The sequence below is a fragment of the Neovison vison genome, chromosome 4, assembly GCF_020171115.1.
Source record: "Neovison vison isolate M4711 chromosome 4, ASM_NN_V1, whole genome shotgun sequence".
In the NCBI taxonomy this organism is placed as follows: domain Eukaryota; kingdom Metazoa; phylum Chordata; class Mammalia; order Carnivora; family Mustelidae; genus Neogale; species Neogale vison.
The window spans coordinates 38,601,398-38,625,205 of record NC_058094.1 but is presented as its reverse complement, the minus strand read 5'-3'; the positions used below and the strand labels follow the sequence as shown (position 1 = coordinate 38,625,205).

At 43.2% G+C, this 23,808-nt stretch overlaps 1 long non-coding RNA gene across 1 annotated transcript in view; it reads right to left on the bottom strand.

Moving 5' to 3' along the window:
• The window catches only part of LOC122905546, a 40,770-nt gene that overhangs the window by 9,777 nt on the left and 7,185 nt on the right, over positions 1-23,808 (bottom strand). Inside the window, exon 2 of the long non-coding RNA XR_006384351.1 lies at positions 15,005-15,166. This is a non-coding gene — a long non-coding RNA (uncharacterized LOC122905546). The remainder of the gene's footprint in view (positions 1-15,004; positions 15,167-23,808) is intronic.

The window sequence follows — 23,808 nt, the reverse complement described above, 5'->3', positions numbered from 1 at the left end:
GTGTTGTTGGGCTTAAAATTGACTTAAAGGATTTTTTAAATTGACTTAAAGAATTTATTGATGTATTTCAAATATCAATTTTTTATGACTTGTGTTGTAACTTTTTTTTCAGAAGTTTTAAAATTTGACATTTCCTTTTTTGATTTCTGAGTCTCACGTCTTGTAAAATAAACCCTTCCCTACCTCCTCATCATAAAAACATTCCCTCAAGCATTTAGGTCTTTAAGCCATCTGGAGTTTATTTTGGGGTGTGGTGTGAGGTAAGAATCTAATGTAATTTTTTTCCACGTAGGAAGCCAGTTATTCTAACATATTTATTGAATGGCTCATAATTTCTCCACTAATTTATAATGCTTCCTCTATCATAAACTAAAGTCCAATTTACATTGGATCTATTTCTGGGTTTTCTGCTCTGTTTTATTGATAGATTTATCTATCCCTGTTCATCCCCTTCTCATTCAATTCTGTTGAAAATGTTAGACAAAACCTATAGCCTTTTATTTCCAATGCCCATCTCCAGCATCTCCCTCCTCAATTTCATCGTGTGTTCATCTTTTAGACCCCTTTCCAAAAATCATCATCACCTAATTTATTTAGCACCTACTGGGGTGCTAGACAGTGTGCCAACTACGTGTATACTATCCAGTTAATCCTCATGGCCCTATAAGGCTACCTGTGTTTGCTAATCAGGACGCTGAGGCTCAGAAGTTGAGAAACTTGCCCATGTGACACAGTCAGGAAAAGACAAAGTCATGGCTAGAATTTATGTTTATTTGTCCTCAACAGTGTTGATGGCCCTCCATTTCCATTTTCTGCCTTCAAGACCTCCGTAATTGGGTCCCCACCTGATCTCAGAATCCTTCCATCTGTAAAATGGGGATAATAATTCTCCCTTGAAGGGTTGTCATAAGGATTGTCTGAGATTACAATGGTGACAGCACTTAGCACAGTGCCTAGCACATAATAGGTACTCAATAGACATTAGCTAAATTTGAATAAAAAGTAGGCAGCAGTTGCCAAAGTTTACAGAAAAAAAAAAAAAAAGAAGAAAGTTTACTCCATCCCATTATCCCTGCTTTAGAATAATCCTGGGGTGGAGGCTATTGGGCAAGAGTGGGTAGGAGTGAGAAAATAGGGGTAAAAGATTTTGGCTAGCTCCCCCTTCCACTCTGCTTCCTCTGGCTAGGAACTCCCATGAACAACAGGAAAACTGACAAGGGGAAGCTGACAAGGATGGTAAACCCTTAGAAATTTTATTTATTCCTGCTGAACCTCAGGGCTGAGGGTCAACAGCTGCTCTGCAGCTCCAGATATGCAGAGTGAACTTGGCTATTGAATGGGTTGTCGTGACCCAGGTGTCACATCTCCAGGCACTTAGAGCTGAAGCAGGGCACCTTCCAACCTGGGTTCCAAGTGGAGCCAGCCAGCCCATAGTCATTCCCACTGCAACAAGGCAACTGTAGACCTTCATCAGAGGAAGCAGGTGAAAGAGACAGCCCTTACGGGCAGCTCTCAGACTAATGGGAACCACATTGGCGAAGGAAGCTGATGGACTTGAAAAATCCACCTCCAGCACGCAGCCTCTCTTTCGTGCTGGAGGATTATGGTCACTTGCAATTTTCTTGCTAATTGGAGTTTTTGTAGGGAAAGCAAACACATATAGACATATGTAGGTATGTATTTGCATGCTGGTTCTATTTCAGAAGCAGTGGGCTGTACTTTGGTTATTCCTTGACTCCGCCCCCCACATCTGTGCTGTGTCATTGACAGCTCCCGCTATGGCCCCAGGACACACCACAGGGGTCAGAATAACAGGAAAACAATAGGGGGTGCCCTCTCTCCCTTGTTTAACTTGGAAATCCTGCCTGAGTCTTATGAGACTCAATATGTTGGGCCCTAAAAGAGGTCAAAATTACATCAGGTTACTGAGAGAGAAACCCAGAAGGGCGACAGCCTATTTCCTTTTGCTGGTGGTCTGGCTTGGGGTGTTGAGGCACAAACTTATTGCCATGGCTCTCTCTGAACGTGAATGATTTGGAAAGAGCAGGACTTTTTCCTTAAGCCATCCTATGGTTCTCCTAAATCAAGTAAGGATTTAGCCTGAGCCCCCATAACCTTTTTACATGGCTGAGAGGAAAGAAGCACACTCAGTCTGTGTTTAAAATTGCAAGGTTTGAGGGAGAAGCTGTCCATAAGAGGGCCCCCCAATTCCCTGGTAAGCTGACATGGTAGCACTCAGGTTTCCACCCTGTAATCTGCTGTCACACACACCCACACACACTCCCAAACACACGGCATATGCACACCACACTTGCACGGACATGACCATGGCTAGGCCAGTTCCAGGGAGTAGAGCACCCATTTCTTCCGCATTCACGAAAGCACAACAGAATATAAGTGAGTGTCAGTAATGTCTTTGCAAAGACTAATCTTGATAGCTTTAACAGATTAATTGTGATGCACTTCAATCCTGATGGTGCCCTCTTAGAGGCGGGAGAGCTGATTCCTACTTCTGGTATTAGACCCTCAGTGACCTCGGAGAGTACACTTCTCTGAATGTTGGTTTCTTCATCTGTGAAAGTGTGAGATTGGACTGGCCTCTAAGGACACTGGCAGCACTAACATTCTCTAGGTCAAATTTCTTTTGTGCTTTGTGTCACTAGGCATGCCTAAGGTCCCTGGAAATCAGGACAGATGAAAATCAGGAAATCAGGACAGATGAAAATCCAGGATTTTGACCATTCTTACTGGCCCTGTAACCTTTTCCCCAGTGAAGTTTCTGCCTAGTTCCTGCCATCTTAGATTAACAAACATTCCTCTCTCCATCTCCTCCCCTAAAATTCTGCCCTCGAGAAATGACACGATAATTGTGTATACACTGGGTATCAGTTACTAAAGGGGGAGGAGGAGCTGCCTTTGGGAAGAAGAATGAAGCTTTGAACCAAAGAAGTGAAGCCCTAATTGTGAAATTTTAGCTGGAGAGTTGAAGGGGAAGGTGTTTGAGAGCTGAGTGAGGAGTCTAACTATGCAGATGCTTATCCTACTGCTGAAGCCTACAATTCCACCAATAGCAAGTGAGTTCTTTTGCTGAAACAATTGAAGGTTACCTCCCACAAAAGAAATGTCTTCGAATTCAGAAGTCATTCAGACCTTGGTGGAAAGGAGTTATTCAGATCCTTTTTTCATTGCCCTTTTAAATAAAGGAATGGGTGTGGGGCAGGAAGATAAGGGACTTAGAAGCCGAGGGATGTGAGAGGAATGTCCTAAAGGGGGAGGGGGGCACAACAAAGGACAGGCTTGGGACCCCAACAAATAAACTTCAAGTACCACACAATTTTGGCGAGGGCCTGTTCTGCCCAGAAACTCCCTGCAGAGAGGTGGAGGGGCCCAGTGAAGGAATCAGAAGAAGTAATGCCAGATCTGTTAGCGCAGCATAGGCCTTAGAGATAAAACAAAAGAGGCTGTGTTGAGTCACTCCATAGAGACGGGATGTACCCCCACCCAAAACCTGGTTCAAATGTTGAGACAGATGACACCACACATGCGCCAGGGGGGTATTTAAAAGGTTATTACTCTATTACTCACATAAAGAAGGCTTCTAGGGAGAGCAGGGCAGGTTCCCAAGATCTGAAAAAGGCTTGGATTTTGTGGTGGTTAGGGGTGGGGCTAGAGGGAGGGCTCCTGCCAGCAAGGGATTGTGGATTTTGAACTTCCCACTGATGATCAAGGGCCACACTTGTGTGCCTGGCCCTTCCTAACAGCTTGCTGCAGCCTGGAACAGAAGGGCAAAGAGGGTGATGGCGCTTGAAAGTTGTCAGCCGTCAAAATAAAAATTGGGATTCTGGGTTTTTTTACAGACCAGGAAGGGGCAATAGATCCTCTTTGTTTCCATGGCCTATGAAGACCTTCCCTAACACTACTAACTCCCAGGAGCCCTGGGTCTTCCAGGCCTTCAGGGTTAGGCCAGACCAGACTCACTTCAGTGTTCTCAGGTTATTGGACTGGGAACTTTTGTTCTTCCAAGAACTAGGGAAGCCTGTTAAAATATATTCTGAGACCACAGACTTCCTGGCCTACAGAGTGTGTGTGTGTGTGTGTGTGTGTGTGTGTGTGTGTGACTTTAGAGAACACTGGCTTTAACACTCACCCCGAGCTTCAGAGTCTTATATAATGAAATGACTGGGTCCCTTCATCAAAACTGGCTTGTTTTGTGCCTGAAAAATTGAAATATGCTAAAGAGAACAGGAGGGAGTTTACTGTATTTTTACCTGGTTGTGTGATCTTAAGAACTGAGCTTGGGGGGCGCCTGGGTGGCTCAGTGGGTTAAAGCCTCTGCCTTCGGCTCAGGTCATGATCCCAGGGTCCTGGGATTGAACCCCGCATTGGACTCTCTGCTCAGGAGGGAGCCTTTCCCCCTCTCTCTCTGCCTGCCTCTCTGCCTACTTGTGATCTCTGCCTGTCAAATAAATAAATAAAATCTTAAAAAAAAAAAAAAAAAAGAACTGAGCTTGGGGCACCTGGGTAGCTCAGTTGGTTAAGTGCCCAACTTTTAGTTTCAGCTGAGGTCATGATCTCAGTGTCATGAGGTCAGCCCTACGCTCAGTGCAGAGTCTGGGAGTCTACTTGAGCTTCTCTCCCTCCACTCCTCTCCCACCTGCACACACTTGGACATTCCCTTTCTCTCTCTCTATCAAAAAAAAAAAAAAAGAAAAGAAAAGAAAAAAAGGAAATGATATTTGTTGTAGTCCCAGACTCAGCACAAAGTCAGATATACAGTAGATGCTCAATAAACATTTGTTGAATTGAACTAGTGAAGTGATAACTGGTATGTCCCTTCTTCTGATCCTATCTACTAAGGACAGGGATGAAGGAAACAAACACTCCACTGAACAATTACTATGCACACTTCTTTGTGCATTTTACCATTGCATTGTCACTACAACTCTGAGTAAGTATTGAAGGGCTTTTTATTTTTCTTTTTTTTTTTAGATTTTATTTATTAAGAGAGAGAGAACTTGAGTGAAGGGAGCAGTAGAAGAAGAGGGCGAGAGAGAATCTCACACAGATTCCACTCTGAGCATGGAGCCCGATGTGGGTCTCGATCTCATGACCCTGAGATCATGACCTGACCTGAAATCAAGGGTCAGACACTTAACTGACTGAGCCACCCAGGAGTCCCTTGAAGGTCCCATTTTGACAGAGGGAAAGAGAAGCTCCAGGAGGTGAAATAATACTCCTACAGCTAAACAACTAGCGAGTGATGGGGGTTGCCCTTTCCCTCTAAAGCCCACGTTCTTTCTAGGCCAGCAGACCATGGTGCAGTAGGAAGCAGGGCAGGAGCAGTGCATCAGAGGGGAGCCACCCAGCAGGAATGCCATTCTATTATTTCCTTCAGATGTTTAGCTCTCCTCAACAAAAACACTTCCCAGATGTTTCCAGGACCTGGCAAATCTTCAGTCGCAAACTGAGGGATGATCCCACACCTGCAGGAGAACGGAACTGTATCGCCTGACCTCTCTGGATTATGCTTTGTAAGTTGTCCAAGGGCCACCTGGAAGAACCCTTGTCTCAGCTGCAGTGAAGGCTCATAGACAATACTTCGAGGCAATATGTTTACCCCACCCAAGTCGTAGGTCATGGTGCATGTTATGGGTTGAATTGTGTCCTCCCAAAAGACACGTTGAAGTTCTAACGCCCAGTACCTGTGAACGTGACCTTATTAGGACACAGTGTCTTTGCCAATGAAATCAAGTTAAGATGGGGGTAGGCCCTTAATCCAGTGTGACCCGTGTCCTTGTGAGGGAGGGCAATATGGACACAGACACCAATAAAGAGGAGAACACTGTGAAAAGATGGAGCAGAGACTAGAGTGGTGCAGTTGCAAGTCAAGGAACACCAAGGACGGCCAGCCTCAGACTCTCAGAAGCAGCAGGGGAGGATTCTAGCTCATCTCAGTGAGAGCATGGCCCCTCCTTGAGTTCAGACTTCTGCCCAGAAGAATCATGAGAGAGTAAATGTTTGATGTTTTAAACTCAGTCTGTGCTAGTTTGTTACAGCCTGAGGAAACAAATACAGAAGCTCTTCTGAGCAGCCTCTGAGTTCCAGAGGCTGGCATCAGCTGGGTAGGCTTCCAGATTCATCAGTCAAGGCTCCACTGGCCTCCCAACCCCCACCCCCCAACCCCATCCTATGAGACAAGACAGACCTCAGCCTGTGGACATGCATCTCCCACGTGGGCTTTGTATTCAACTCTTAGCTCAGAACATTCTTCACAAATCTGAGCAATAAAATTTCCTGTTCATGTAAGCACCAATATCCTTGCTATATTTGTACACTTCCCCAGTGTAGATGGAGGGTCTGGAAAACAGAGGTGCTTGAGAATGTGTGTGGTGTGGGGAAGAGGAAGAGAGACAATGAGAAGAAAGATTTCAGATTCAAAGTGTCCAAATTCCAGTTCTCCTGCCCACCAGCTATATGACTTCGAGAAAGCCACTTGTTCTCAAAGCCTTGGTGTCCTCATCTACAATATGAGAAAGATAACATCCAGACTATGGGGTTATTATGAGGATTAAATGAGATAATATGCATGAAATGCCTGACAATAGAAAGTAACCAAAAGTATTTGTTACTTTTATCATCATTGTTGTTATTATTTCATCTGTATGTCCCTGAAATGGAACAGCCCATACCATGAATTACAGAATTACATGAGGGGAGAGACAGAGAGTCCGAAATATGCCCAGCTCATATTCCTATTTCCTGAGAATGGCCCCTCCCACCATAGTTGGAGCTCCATAAATGGTAGGTGTTTTATGTATTGTTTTATGTATTACTATGTATTGTATTATGTGTTTTATGTATTGTATTATGTATTATTTATTGTATTATGGCTGTTTATGAGGTCACGTGCCTGAACCAGATCTGCACCATTAACAGCCAGGGTCAAAGCCCCAGGGACCTGTGGTAAGTTACCCCCAATCTTGACTCCCTTGAAATAGGATTATTTATCTATACCCTATACTCTGCAAGATGCGCTTCCTCTCACTGTGAATAGAGTACACTTTCTGTGTGACTGTTTTAGCCAGTGGGTCCTTGGCAGATAGGACATCAACAGAGACTCCTGGTCTTGCTCCTCATCTTGTTTCTTCTCCCGCGTTCTTGATGATGTCTATTGACTACTTTGTATGTGTTGGGCACTACTCTTCAGCGTCTGACTGCATTGTCACAACTCTGTTGGGGGGGATACTATCTTCATGCGGAGCTTCACAGATAAGAAGACTGAGGCCAAGAGAGATAAAGTATCCTGCTCACAGTTACACCATTATGGGTTCACAGTGAACCCGGGATGTCTGACGTGCTTGACCATTACACTCCACCGTGCCCCCTCATAGCCCAAAAAGGTTGGTAGAAATTCCTGTCTAAAGATGCAAAACGGGGGCGCCTGGGTGGCTCAGTGGGTTAGAGCCTCTGCCTTCAGCTCAGGTCATGATCCCGGAGTCCTGGGATCGAGCCCTGCATCAGGCTCTCTGCTCAGTGGGGAGCCTGCTTTCCCCTCTCCCTCTCTGCCTGCCTCTCTGCCTACTTGTGATCTCTGTCTGTCAAATAAATAAAAAAAAAATCTTAAAAAAAAAAAGATGCAAAACGGTAATATCTGCATTTTTTTTTTTTGAACACCAGCGATATGCCAGGTACCACACCTCGTGTTTTTATACATCTTGTCCCTCCAGCCTTACAATCACCCCATGGGTTTTATAGATGAGAAAACTGAATCTCAGAAACCCTAAGCTGCGTGTCAAAGTCACATAGTTAGAAAGTACCAGAGCTAGAATCTGACCTCAGATCTTGAATATCTGATGCTGAAAGCAGTACTCTTTCTTTCTTCTCACTCTACCGCCCTGTGTCATCTCTCTGGGTATTAGTAAGTCGTGGGGACCTCCGTTGCTCTAAATCTAAAATGGAATAATCAGTCCAGCATGAGAATCAAGAAATGAATCAAGATCCTCTACACACGTTGGAGGAGGGTGCTGAGAACAACAGCGATCGTGACTTGATTGGCTCAAGAGTTCGTGTTAACCAAAAATCTGTGTTATTTTTCAAATATCCAGTAATTCTGGGGAGTGCGAGGAAGGAAACGTATTACAATTCTTAGCAGGAGTCGAAGGTTGAGGATCCATGAAGGTCAAACACTGGAATTAAAAAGCACCTGGAAGAATCATGTTGGGGACACATGGATTGTCTGGTATGACCAACACCAAATGCAGGTGTTAGGGGGCCGAGGTAGCCTGGCCATGGGAATTGTCAATATGTCTGAGTCAGGGGTTCAGACACCAGCCTCTAGTATCTCGTGGCTTTGCAGAGCGGACAGCCAGGGCCCAGGATTTGGATGGGAGCGCCTGCATTCCCTTCCAACCCGCACTAAAGTGAAACCATTTATTCTACAAATATTTACCAGATAAGCTAGGCAGTCTGAGACAATAGCAGTTGAATCTGAGCATTTATTACTGGCAGTAACTTAGCCCTGGCACAGCGCAGCGGGCCTGTGCGTACCCTGTACCTGGCTGAACACTTCAGTAAATAGGCCCTCCCTGCCCCTGGGGAGCAGTCAGTCCTAGAGAACAAATCCTTCTTCCTCAAGGATTTTGCACGCTAAACCAAATCCAAGGCTGCAACGGAACCTTCTCCCAGAATCTAGGAGCCAAAGAGCTGTTCTCTACATCTGACATGGGGAGAGCCGCAGCATATATTATTAAGTAAAATCAATACTGTGTAAACTGTGTCAATTTTGTAAGAACTTAAAGGAAAATGAAAGTAATATTCATGTCTGCTTATATATACATAAAGAAACTCTGGAAGGATGTGTACACAACTAATAAGAGTGGGTATCTCTGGAGAGGGTGTGGGTGGGAGTAGGGTGAATGGGGAGGTAGGGTGGGAAGAAGACTTCATGTGATAGTTTTTAATTTTATTTTTAAAATTACTATATAGTAAAATTGACCCTTTATAGAAACTTTTTAAAAATAGAGTTCGATGGACATTGGGAAGGGTATATGTTATGATGAGCCCTGTGTATCCTATAAGACCAAAGAACCACAGATCTGGACCCATGAAACAAATAATATATTATATGTTAACAAGAAAATAAAGTTCTATCAATTTTAATACATGTATGGATTCATACAATATCAACATAACTGGCATACTAAACAATTTCATAACCACAAAATACTATGCTATCCCTTTAATGTCACTGTGTCCTACTACCTTTAACCCATGGCAATCACTCATTTATTCCCCTTCCTAGTAATCTTGTCTTTTCAAGAATGTCATGTCAGGATGCCTGGGGGTCTCCGTGGTATAGTGTCCGCCTTTGGCTCAGGTCACAATTCCAGAGTCCTGGGATTGAGTCCTGTATTGGGGTCCTTGCTCAAGGGGGAGTCTGCTTCTCCCTCTCCCTTTGCTAGCTGCTCCCCTGCTCTTGCTCTTTCTTTGCCAAATAAACAAAAAAAATCTTTAAAAAAAAAGAGTGTTATGTCAATGGAATCATGTAGTATGTAACCTTCTGAGACTATTTTTTCCCCTACCCAACATACTATCTTTGGGACTCATCTAAACTGTTGCACAGATCAAAAATGCATCCTTTTGTATGTATGGATGTAACACAGATTCACAACCTTCCCATGTACCTTCACTCATTTAAGGACATTTGGCTTGTTTCCAGCATGGGGCAATTATAAATAGACCTGTTATAAATATGTATATACAGGTTTTTGTGTAGACATACATTTTTTACTTCTTTAGGGTAGATATGCTGGTGTGTGGTTATTGGACCTTAGAAATGGATGCCACCTGATGAAAAACTGAAACATTCTTCACTGGGGCTGACCATTTTTCAGTCCTGCCAGTACAAACATCTCTTCAAGACCCTGTTTCCAGTTCTTTGAGGTATCGACTCAGATGTGGAATTTCTGGATCACACAGGATTTCTATTTTTTAATTTTTTGAGGAACTGCTATTGTGTTCTCCCCAGAAGCTATATGATGTTTCCTCCCCACCAACAGTGCACAAGGGTTCCAATTTCCCCACATTTTCATCTACACTTATCATTTCCTGTTGTGTTTTTTTTGTCCCATCCTCCCAGAACTGTAGCTGTCCCAGAGAAGTTTTGAGTGTCATGAGTTCTGGTAGGTCATTACGGCTGTTGGAACCACCAGATTGCTGGGGAGAGCTGGGGCACAAGAGAAGAGAAATAAGAGAAAATACCATGGGCTATTTCTATCCTCTTAGGAGCCTTAGAAGTCCCTTTGCCCAGTCTTTGAAGAGGAGCTCAAGGGCTTCTCCTGAAGCATTCTCTGCTCATCAGTGCTTACTTCTGGGTTTCTGGATGCTTCGAATTCATGTCAGAAGTTACCGAGGGGAAAAAATGTGAGCTCACCATCAGTGGGATTCCATGAGACTCTGAATTCTGACGTTCTTCCTCCATTTGCCTGCTGCTAGCTACTTTTCTCTGTCATCAAATCATCCTCTGCATATTCTATTCAGGCTTTATAGTCGTGGTCAGTGCGAGAGAAAGGGTGAAGCACACTTCCTCCATGTCACACGGAGCAGGAGCCCAACTTATTTATAATTATATACCATATGAATAGATTATCTATTGAAAGTTTAAATTTAAGAAATCCTCAAATCATTTTTAAAAATGTACTCTCTACACAATGTATGTATGCTGTTATACTAACAGGCACTGTGAGGCCTGGAAGAAGGTGATTTGTGGCATCTCCCTCATGTGGACCAAGAGGTTAAAAGGCCCATCCCCAAACCCTGCTGTCCTGAGTAGCTTCCCCTTCTGCTTCATAGCCTGAAAACAGTTCTGGTCTCTTGACCATGAGTCATTAGTAGGGACATTGGTTAGGTTTGGCCCTCAGGAGACTCTTAGTCTCTGCCACATCCCCACAGTTGACTCTCTGCACAACATGGACAATGCAAGTCTCAGGGAAGAAAATGTCTTTCTTTAGCATCTGATAAGGTTCAAGTTGCATGGATTCTCTCCTAGCCTCTTGTGGGGAAGTTGTTCATTTAGGAATGTAAGGGTTGGGCCAGGGAGCACACCTGCTGGGTGCCCAGCTTACTTCCTCAGAAGAATCTTCCACAGAAGGACTGCATGAAGTCACACATATACTTCAGATCCAGAGGGAAGGTAAGGAGAAAAGTAGGGTCTGTTCCAGAGAAGCCACAGATTCAAGAATGATCGGTGCTTCACTGACTGAAAGTAGTCCAGGAAAGGAAAGGGAGTGTATTTAGAGGGTGGGAGGTATGGTAGGATTAGAGAAGCCAATCTCCCAACCCCTAATCATATTCAGCCAAACAACCATCCTGAACAGTCTGTTGGCTTACAAAAGGGCCTGCCTTTCTTAGTAGTTAGGAGCTAAATAAAGATCTCCAGCACTTGGCTTCCTGAAGAGTTCCTTGGTTGTGTGTGTGTGTGTGTGTGTGTGTGTGAGAGAGAGAGAGAGAGAGAGAGAGGGAGAGAGCACGCGAGAGAGCTCTCTCGCGTGCTCTGATCATCCTCCCTTCCTTACTGGTTTTCTCTTGCATGTTTCAAGATCAGTATCATTAGATGGCTAAGAGCTTGGATCCAGAGTCAGACAGATATGGGTTCATATTTTAACGTTGCCACTTACTAGTTGTGCCTCAAGCAAGTTATTTACATTTCTTAAGCTTTGGCTCTCTCACTCCTAAAATGGATCTAAGTATAGTGCTCAGATTATGAGAATAATATGAGGTAATATGTATAAAGCCCTCAACCAACTGTCTGACACACAGTGGTAGTGTGCACTCAGTGAATGGTAGATATCTTTATCGACATCTTCCTCCTCAAAATCATCAATCATCATGATTATGATTCTAGAGACTCTACTTCTTCCCTGGCCTATTTAGTATTGGGAGATCCCAGGTTGGAAAAACCATGAATTGAGCATTACCTGCCAACACCTGTCCTATCTATAAAGGACAGCTCCCCACAATATGGGGAGGATGGAACATCTCTTCACCAGTGGGCTTTGGCCTCCTTGACTGCATTGGCCTTTTGTAATCCTATCAAAGCTCAGAGATCGGCATGAAAACACCACCAAGAGCCCTGAGGTATTTTGGGGTGGGGTAGATGAGAAGAGGAAGCTGGGAAATAACCAGGCCTGCACTGGCTGCTGGAAGTAACACTGAGCCCAGGCATGTGGCTTCACTGGGTGTTGGTCTCTGCTGGTCTGCTCCTCACCTTGCTCAGGTATGGGTATGAGAGAAAGCATGGTTTGGGTAAGCCAAATAACTCAGGGGTTAATATCTGAGGGGCCTCTAGAATTGTTAGAGTCTGATTCCCAGCTGCTAAAAAATTCCTACAAGGAAAAAGACTTCATGAAGATATGTTTAACTCAAAAGTTGATTTGATATTCCCCAAACACTGGGCTGGTCTGTTTACAGAACTTCCCTAAATGCAGCCACTAAGATACATAAGCACTGTTTGACCCTTAGGGAATAATTAGCTCAGAATAGTTATTAGCAGGTTTCCTCTCAGGCCCTGGAGTATGAGACAATGCCGTTATTCTACTCCAAAACTTTGTTCTTTCCTAGTATCATTTAAGTAAAGCAAATGCTGCCTGCCGAAACCTGCATCAGTCCTCATGAATCCCTCCCACACTACTCTGGCCACCTTGGTTAGCTGAACCCGTGGTTCAGCTGGGAATCTGCCTCCACCCTCATTCTTCCTTCAAGTGAGAGCCCCAGGACTAGAGAACTGGACACAACAGTTCCAGAAGTCGCAGGTGCAGGGTCAACCACACAGTATTCCCCTATTCCCCAGGATAATCAGACCCATCATTCTTTCATTCTTAAGGCAAAACTATTATAAAAGGTAACACATGTTTACTATAGAAAATTTAAAATATCCAGAAAAAGCAAAAAGCAGAAAATACAACTTACAGTCTTATCTCCCAGTGATAATCACCATTAATATTTTGCTATCATCTACCTATCTTTCCCCTATTGTTGGACACTTAGGTTATTTTTCAGCAGCCTGCTGAACAATCCCTTGCTGTATATCCTGCTAAAGAATTCCTACTATCATTTTGCCCGCATCTGTATTGTTACCTCAGGACAGATGTTATTTCAAGAAATGTCATTACTGAGTCAAAGAGTTTGCTTGATTTTAAGGCTTTTTGTTCAAGTTGACCTCCAGAAAAATCCTATCTGTATATTCTCCTTTCAGCAATATGTGAGATTGCTTGTACCCTCCAATACTTTCTAGTACCAGGAATTCTAATTTTTAATAAAAAAAGTTGTATTTAGATACATGAAAAATTTCTTTGATGATTGGTAAAGCTGATCATGGTATTCTTTCATGACATTCTTGGTCCTTTGCATTTCTTCATTGTGACTTACCTGTCTGCACATGTTGTTCATTTTCCCCTTGGGTATTCTTTTTTTTCTTGTAAGTTTCTAAAAGCACACCATAATAAGGAAATCAACCTCCTGTCTACTGTATAAGTTGGAAATACTTCCCTCAGATTGTTGTATGTATTTTTAATTTTACTACCTTTTTGACCCACATTTCTACCCCAGGGTCCCTGGGAACTCCATTCTGGTTTCTGGTTGAACTCCTGCCACTTCTTCCAATCCCATCTTCTTCACTGATCACTTCATCAAGAGTTCTGGATCAATTTACTTCCCATACTTAGTCCATAGTCTGCTATCAACAAAAATAGACAGCTCATCTGGCATGTGCAGGTACTTGGGCTAGGCGTTAAAGTGAATAGTTTCTGGTTTATACTGTCTCCTGTGAAACTGAGAGAAAAAATACTGGTGGGAAATTATGGGGATGAGAACTAGCATTTATTGATTATCTCCTATGTGCCAGGTCTATACAGGGTATTTTGGAGGCTGTCTCTGATTTAACCCTTACAACAACTTTTCAAGTAGGTATTTGTGAGAGTGGATTTTATATGTCAACTTGACTTGGCCATGAGATGCCCATATATCTGGTTAAATATTATTTCTGGGTGTGTCTGTGAGGCTGTTTCTGGAGAGCATTAACACTTAAATCAGCAGACGGAGTGAAGCAGATTGCCTTCTCCCATGTGGCTGGGCCTTACCAAATGCATTGAAGGCCTGAATAAAATAAAAGGCTGAGTAAGAATTTTCTCTCTGCTGAGCTGTCTTTGAAATGGGACACTGGTCTTCTCCTGCCTCAGACTTGGGCTCAGACTGAAACTTAGACCATGGCCTCTCTTAGTTCTCAGGCCTTCGGATTTTTTTTAAAAAGATTTATTTATTTATTTATTTATTTGAGAGAGAGAGAGAGAGAGCACGTACATGCATGAGCAAGTGAGTGGGAGGAGGAGCAAAAGGAGAGAGAGAGAATCAATCCTGAAACAGACTCCCCACTGAACGAGGAGCCCAACATGGGGCTCTGGGTTCTCTGGGGAGAACCCCGGATCCCCGACACAGAGTTCATGACCTGAGCCAAAATCAAGAAAAACCTGCTCAACTGACTGAGCCACCTAGGTGCCCCCCTCCCCAGGCCTTTGGATTTTGAAGGGAGCTCTATACCATTGGCTCTCCTGGGTCTGAACTTCTCAGTCTCCATAATCACATAAGCCAATTCCTTATAAGAAATCTCTAAATTTGTATGAACATATATTCATATTTATATTGTGAAGTTTTATATATGTAAAATTTATATATGAAACATACATAAATTATGTTTACATAAATATATAATTATATACATAAATTACATGTACATAAATATATGTATTATATTATATATATGCATAGATGTATATTTATATATGTGAAATTTTTATATAGAGAACATACATATAATTATATAACATGTATAATACACACCATCCCCAACACACACACACATCCTGTTGTTTATGTTTCTCGGGGAACACTAACTGATTGCCCCCATTTTAAAGATGAGGGTATGGAGGCTCAAGGAGTGTCAGTCACTTACCGTAAAGTCAGATGGTAAACAGCAGAATGGAATCTTTGTCTACTGGGCACTGTAGCCCATGCTTCCTGTGTTCCACATCAGTTCTGGGGATGATGGACTCAGCAAGGCTGGGACCAGGAGAGGCGACCGAGCTAGTCATGCAGAGTCAGATCTTGCCTTTACCTAGAGATTTAATTTTTTTGCGTTAATTTTTATTTTAAAAATGTTGCATTAAAATATCATTTATCTTCAGTGTTACATTTTTTTGCTCCTCCCCCTTAAATTTTGTCCCCAAGTGAGTACCTCACTGACGTCAGTCAATCAGTCAAGGGGAAGAGCCTCCACCCTTTTCAAAGAAATAAAGGTGTGGACTGGAGGAGAGGGAGGGTCAGTGAACTGAGTGCAGATGGGGGCAGGAGGCCCCAGTTCGAACCCAGTTCCCACAGGGGCTTTCTGGGTGGCTCTCAGAGGCATGTTGGCCTCTCTGTGCCTCTTGCCCTGTCAGAAGCAGATCGCTTCTCTCTCCCTCAGAAACGGAGCTGGAAAACGAACATGGTGCTATGCCCGTTGAACATAAGATGTTCCACATAAATGAACGTGATTTTGACATTTGGTGACGAGCAGCATTCTAAATCATGGTCTACATGTCATTTGGGTTTAAAAGGTACACTTTCTTCCCAGCCCAGGCCCCCAGAAGGCAGAGTTGGTCAGGAGAAAAGTTCCCAAGCCTGGATGGTGTGAGAAAAAGCCTCAGGGTGCAGGCTGTCTCTTCCAGCCCAGAAACAAGCCTTCCCAGGACAGTCTGTTTCTGAGATGAGTGAGGGAGGAGTCCTGGTCAGGGACCTGCGAGAAGGCCACTTTTCAGCTCTCTGACCTGAGAGCCTTGCCCATGCGGCTCACTGAGGTGGGGTCTGCCCAGTTCCCCCAGGGTTCCCACATTCCCCACCCACATTCTAACCATTCTCCAATCTGAGACACATTCCCACTCCCCCTGCCTGGAAGGCAGCCTGGGAGCTTAATCACATTCCCTCCCACTTTGTCCACTCCAGCGGCCACATGACTGAGGGGAAATGGCAAGAAACAGCTCCTGAAACTGGGCCCAACTGATAGGGCCCAGTTCCTGGAATCACAGCAGAGAGGCGGCCGGCCGGGGTGGGGGCTAGCCTTCCCAGGGCTTGGGCTCTGTCCTGCGTGGTGGGGTTTCAAAGGCCATGCAGGCCCAGGCTGGGCTGCCTGCCTCCCACAGAAGAAGAAAGCCAGGCCTCTAGTCCTCCTCCCCCAGGAAGCCTTCCCCCTCCCACAGCCAGAAGGGCTTGCCTGCTGCCAACCTCCCGGGCACTGACCCTCCCCTCCTTGAGGCCACTTTCTGCCTCGCATCACCCAGCAGAATCCCATCAGCGGGGAAGTTGTCTCAGCCATCTTTCATAGATAGGGCAGCGGCCACTCCTCAAGCAATTTCTGCATAGGCGCTACCTTACCTGCTCCAGCCCCCGAAGGTAGGCATTATTATCACTACCATTCTGAAAAAGGGGAGACTGAGACTCCAGGGAATAAAGAAACTTGCCTAAGCTCACGGGTAGGTGGCTGAGTCAAGAGTAGAGCCTCTGTCTATTACCCAAGCCAGTGGGTTGAGGCCATAAGCGGGGAGTTTTACACACCAAGGACCACAGGAGTTAGGCGGGAAGACTCAGGGAGAGATGCAGAACAGGTGGGTCTCTCGTGAGAGGGGCGGGGCCTGCCTGTTAAGTCTTGATTTATGTATTTTGACAACTAGTTAGAGTAAAAGCAAAACAAACAACAGCCACACAGGCTGAACGATAGAAGGCTTTGGGCCAGATAGAGCTTGTGAACTGAAGTTTGCAACTTCGGTTCCATGCCATCGCACCATCCCGTGCTCTGTGCATGTGAGCTGCACAGCGAATGTTTGTCACATTAAATAGAAAGTAAACCAGTCCTGCTTCTGGGGACAGTTGTAACTTCAGGGGGAAAAAGGTACAATTTCACGTATTCCTTAGGTTGCCTAACTGCAAATGACATGGCTCCAGGATTGTGTGCTGGGGCTGTGGGTGGACAGTCAGATGCACATATAGACTAAGCTGGTATATTCATGAGATGTTCTGGAATGAATCCTCCTCTCAGGTGTCCAGGGTAAGACCACATCCTGGGATGAAAGGCGTGTTTACACGATGCTTGGCCCCACAAAAACTTGGCCCCTCTGAGCAGTCCTCTTTCTGCCCCCCCATCCTCCTTACCTGTGGAAGTAGCCTAAGACTCAGCCCTGGGACCTCAGGAATGCGCTCTCTCTCTCTCTCTATTTCTTCTTCCAGAAAAACAGTGATCTCAACCCCTCTCCTTGAGGGCTTGACTGTCACCTCTACATCTCACCCCAGCCTGGAGCCAAGTTTACTATCTCTCTCCCAGAATCAGCGTGCCCACCCTCCAGCTGGCCTCATTTCAGTCCCTGCACTATCGCTCTTCTGTGGGGGCAGCTCCAAAGCCCAGCCTCATTCTTGACTCTTTCTCTTTCCCTCCTTCATCAATCAGCCCTGAAACTTCAGCCAATATCTCATTCCACCTCTCACCATGTCATACCTGGCCGTTGCTATATGCTCTTAACTGATGTCACTGGGATAATATTTGGAGATATTAGTATTTGGAGATGTTCCGTTAATATCCCCCACCACACACACATACCATTGCTTTTCTTCCCGTTGGCCCTCTCCCATTCAAACTTGACTGTGAAGCATCCACCCACGAGAAAGCATTATTAGAGCTTAAAACTGAACAGTCACGTTTTTGGCTTCTACCAGTCTTGAGGACCAGGAGCTCAGTCAGAGGAAGTTCCCTATCCCACCCTCTTCCTCAGGAAAGAAATACTCCTATGCTGGGCTTTGGGGAAGGTGTGGAAGGGGAAAAACTGGAGGGTTTCTGAGAAGAAATGCTGTGCCTTTATTCCATACCCAAGCTGAGCCTTAGACATATTTCAGAGGAGACAAATGGGGTCAGGAGGCTCAAGTTCAAACCCAGCTCCCACAGTGATGCTCTGTGTGACTGAGGACTAGAAGGGCTGAGCACTAGAGATGGCTGCATGGGGTTTCTGGAAGACCTCAGTTGTCCTCCCAGTCTCTCTCCTGTGAACTCCAAGACATGTGGGATCATAGTAAGATTTCCTTAAGTTCCCAAAAGAGGAATGAAAGAGCTAAGTGACAGTCAATAGAAGCCCTCTGGATGAAAGTAAAGGTCATATATAAGCTGTAACATTTTTGGCTCCATGACTAGGGACCTGCCAGGAGTCGGGGGGGGGCGCATCTCAGTGGGCAGTCAGATGGGCAAATGATGACCAAGAACCTGACTCCCTTTCCAAATAACCCTCCACCCTGCTCCCCAACATTCCCTATTGTAGCATTGACCCAAGACCCTGGAATTCAGACATAATCTGAGTGGTTGAGGAATAGGGCAAAGTCTGAATTGACAGAGATTATTAAATCAATGCTCCCATCCTTGAGAAGAGGAAATGTAATGTGGGAATTGTAGAGAAATGAAGTTGTATTTCTTATGTTTATCTTCTGTCCTGAAATTCATGAGTGCTACTTGTCTCTGTTCTCTCCAGAGTCTAAATGACTCTGTATTCTGCAGCTAGATTAATTTTCCTAAAATACTTTTATGGATTCAAAGAATAATTATTGAATAGCTGCAATGAGCCAGGAGTTGTATTAGGGAATTAAAAACCTTAAATGGAGTATAATAAGAAAGATGTAAAATAAAATTAAGCCAACATGCAATTTTTCAAGCAAAAAACCAAAAGTTTCACAATATACTGTTGGGGGCCATGAAGAAGGAATCACTCAAACATTGTCATTAGAAATGCAAAATGGTACAAACCCATGGAAGGCAATTTGGCAATATCTAAGCAAAATTACATATGCATTTGCCTTTTGCACAATTTATCCCACTTGTAAGAATCTACACCAAAGAAATATTGGCAGAAGTAGGAAAGGATGTCTGTACAAAACTACTAATCGCAACACTACTTATATTAATGAAGAACTGAAAGCAACCCAAATGTCTGTCACTAGGGGACTGGTTAAGTGAATTATGGAGTTTATTATTATTAAAATACACAATAGATGACCAAGCAACTATGAAAAGGAATGAGAGATATTTCTGCATTCTATTGTGTCCTGATCTCCAAAGCATATTATTAAATGGGGGAAAAAGGTACAGAATACTATGTATAGTACATTCCATTTTATTTGAGAAAGGGGAGATTATTTGATTATACATACTATTCCTTACATATTTTTAAAATGCAAGATAACAAAAATTAATAATGGTTTCTTATAGATGAGAAAGGAAATAAAATGGAGAAGATAAGAAGATAAGCAAGACTTCTCTGAATGTACCTGATTTTATAATTTTGTACCTTCGAACAGTGGAAATGCTTTACATAACCATAAAGCAAAATTAATCAAATAGAAAAATGCAATCCTTCAGAACTGAAGGTAGATAAAACAGTGAAGCCTGTATATCAGTTTGGTAGCTTAATCAGATAAGGTAGAATTATCTCAAATGACTTTAATTTAATTTATTTATTTGTTTGCTTGTTTTTGAGAGAGAGAGAGAGAGTGGATGTGAGCAGGATGGGGACAGGCAGAGGAAAAGGGAGAGAGAATCTTGAGCAGATGTCATGCCCAGCATGGAGCCCAGTGCAGGGCTCAGTCTCAGTACCCCGAGATCATGACACGAGCCAAAATGAAGAATTAGACGTTCAACCAACAGAGCCACCCAGGTGGCTCTCCAATGACTTTATTTTTATTTATTTATTTTTTAAAGATTTTATTTATTCATTTGACAGAGAGAGATCACAAGTAAGCAGAGAGGCAGGCAGAGAGAGAGGAAGGGAAGCAGGCTCCCTGCTGAGCAGAGAGCCCGATGCGGGACTCGATCCCAGGACCCCGAGATCATGACCTGAGCCGAAGGCAGCGGCCTAACCCACTGAGCCACCCAGGCGCCCCTCTCCAATGACTTTAAAACACAGTAATTTGATTAATAACTCTAGTGAGATATAGCCTAAGGATTAAAAAAACACTATTAAGTAGAAAGATTAAACTGTTTTACAGTAACTACAATGTTAATAATATTCTATTGTTACTCTGAAATATACATAAAATAGGATAAAGCAAATAAACAATTCACTTTAAAATTCAAGATTTTCAGAACAAGAGAAAATAGATACAAATATAAAATTAAAATTAAGTAAAAAACATGTGGTTTTAAATTTGAATTGTAAATCTCAGCCTGAATCCAGGATAGATTTTCTCTTTAAATACAAAAAACAAGAAAAACCTCCTTCTTTCCATTCTCTGTCTGCTGAAAAGTCCTAGATGCAGAGACTTACCTAGGAATAATGTACACCCCTAGGGCACAGAGAGTTGTCTCTAAATACCATTTCCCACAAAAAGGAATTAGAGCTTTTTGTGAAATGGCTGATTTCAGATCTGGACCAGGAAATGTATAAGATGAGCCAGGAAAGCAAGGAAAATATTAAAGATTGTTGAGATCATACAAAAACGATCCAGGAGCCAAATCGAAGGTGCTTCCGTTTATCAAAGATGGGAATTTCAGAGCCTCAAAATGAATAGTAATTGTAATGGACTTAATATATAAAAAATATTAAAGTTCACGAGTTCATCATAATAATAAACTAATCAGTCACCTTTGGGGTATGCTAGGGAACTAACTCATTATTCTGAAACCTTATAAAAAAAGAAAAAGAGGGGCGCCTGGGTGGCTCAGTGGGTTAAGCCTCTGCCTTCGGCTCAGGTCATGATCCCAGGGTCCTGGGATCGAGCCCCGCATCAGGCTCTCTGCTCAGTGGGGAACCTGCTTCCTCCCCTCTCTCTCTGTCTGCCTCTCTGCCTGCTTGTGATCTCTGTCTGTCAGATAAATAAATAAAATCTTAAAAAAAAAGAAAAAGAAAAAGAATTAAACATTTATTCAACCTTTTCAGGCAGTCAAATAGTTGGTATAGAAAAGGTCTTTACAGAAGAATTCTAGCCTATAACTGAAGAAGGAATTATAGAATCAGAACAGCACTTTGCAGATACCAATGTTGCAGTAGAACTAGGTAATACCAATGGCTGCTAGACAATACACCAGCTCTATCAACGGTTGCTAAAGCCATTAGGTGAAAAACTGAGGGGGACTTCAAATGAATGACTCAGGCTGGTAACGCTTCAACCCAATGATCAATCTTAAGATGACAAGAAGAAAAATGACCAAGCATTGCATGCCACCTGATGTGATGCATCTAGAAGCACACACTACCACTGATGCAATATTCTCCCCCAAAACAAACTACCTCTCATCAGACTTCAAGGTCCAACCACAGTCCACAGTTACCAAGGTATAAAAGGGACAAAGGAACATATGAACTGACACTGATCAGATGAAGTTTGCCAAATCTAGAATGTTCCAAACAAGTTGCAAGGAAAAACAGTAGGAAGGGAGCCTTTAAGTTTTAAGAGACCTACAAGACCTATTCACGAAATTCAGTTTGTGAACCTTGTTTGGATCTTGATTCAAACACATCAAAAGATTTTGAAAAGACAGTTGAGAAAATTTATTATTTAATAATATAGGAAATTATTAAATATTAGCTGATGTCTTTAGCCAGTATGATAAAAATTCACTCTGACCTGGTATTTAGTGCTTTACACATGAATCAAAAGATTTGGTTTAAGTTCTAGATGTGCCAGTTCTAGGCTATATATCCTTAAGGAAGTCATTGGGTGGCTCAGAACCACCTTGCTGGATTCTTGCGAAAATATGAGATAATGAATGTGAGAGCACTTTATAAACCATATAAACCATCTCCCATAACTAACCCACATGATCCCTTTAAGCATACCTGAGCCATTGCCTCTGTTCATGGAATTTCCCCTTACCCAGCGTATTCTTTTCTATCTAGTGTGCTTATGGGTGTTTCACTTTTCCTTCTACTCACAGCCCAAGTTTCACCTTTCCCACGATAACTTTTCTAACCACTTCAGTCCACAGTGGTTTTTCCCCTCTCATGGCCTATATATACTATCTGTAATGCTGACTTGGCATTTTGAAATGACATTTTGGGGTAGAACTGTCTTCTCATCTAGACTGAAGGAGTCTTGGCAATATGGACTCTGTCTCACTTATCCATTCTTCCCCCTGCCACAGATCTAGCACAATATTGACATATAATGTATTTGCTGCTGATGATAGTTGCAGTGCCAAATAAACTGTATTATTCAGAAATCTTTTTGCAGGGACAGAAGCCCAACTCAAGATGGCTTGAGCAAAAACAGATTAACTATCTTATATAGTCAAATTATAGGAAGGTTATGGGTGGTGTGAGCCTGAAGGATGACTGTTATCATGGGATGACTGTTACCACTGCAACCATAGACTAGATGTGTAGGACTCCCTATATCTCATTCTCTACTCCCTCATGCAGTCTTTTCCATGTGACAGGGACACAGATTCTTACCACACATATCCCTGCCTCATTCTGATTCAAGAGTCCTGGGAAAGTACTCTGATGGGCCTGGCTTCATCTATACCTACCCCCACAGCCAGGGAGTGCGATGGAACTCCTATTAGACCATTTGTTAGAGATGGGGAGAGCAATTGCCCCCAAAATGGGCCAACTGCCACCAGAAGGAAGGAGAGGAGCTGAATATAAAAACACTGACGTGTTCACTATATGAGTTAATGTTTGCTCTGTGAGCCAATTGAGACAATGGTTATGCTCTTTTCCTAAGAAATACTTAACTACCTACTCCTATGGATTGTAAACTTTTATTAAGTCAAAGAGAACTGACATTGAATCTACCTAATGTGTGCCAGGCACTGTGCAGTAAATAAAGAGACAAAGACCCCTGTCTTCATGAAGCGGGACACAAGAGACAATAAATAAACCAATAAGAAATTAGGTGGTATGATGATTTTGGTAAGTGCTATGGAGAAAGACAAAATAGGCAATAAGGAAAGAGAGAGGAAGGGTAGTTAGAGGAGTTTTCAGTTTTAAATAGAATAGCCAGGGAAATTCTCAATGAGGAGGTAACATTTTGACCAAAGACCTGAAGGAGATGGGAAAGTCAGCCCCCCATACAGACATCTGAGGAATAAAAAGGTCCAGACAGAAAAGGCAACAAGTGCAAAGGCCCTGAGGTAGAAAACAAGAGACAGGTTGTCTACAGAGGAGCATGTGAGGTGAGGACAGTGGGAGAAGACACCAAAGAGATAATAAGGGTCTGGGTCACATAGGGCCTTGTGTGTTAGAGTCAGGACTGGCACTTTTCTGAGTGAGATGGGACACCACTGGATTGAGGAGTGACATGATTTGACATGATCTTATATTCTGCGTGGCTCCCAGTTTCCCCCACAGCATTGATTTTTAGAACTGCAGTTTAATATATAACCTTGGAGCATCCTCAGGGTTGATGTCAGAAATAGCCAGAATTCTGCATTTTCAATAAGACGGTTTCCAGCTATGTACCATTTCTGTTGCTCTTTCTTCACTCTTGATGTTCTAATTTCCCATCTGGTATCATTTTTCATTTGTCTGGAGAACTTCCTTAGCAATTCTTTTTGAGCAAGTCCACTGGCAACAAATTCTTTTAGTTTTGCTTACTCTGAGAATGTCTTTATTTCACTTTCATTCCTGAAACATATTTTCACTAGAATTATGGGATGACACTTTTTGTCTTTCAGCACTTTGAAAATCTCATGCCACCTCCTTCTGGCCTACAGTATTTCTGATAAGAAGTTTTCAGTCATTTGAATTG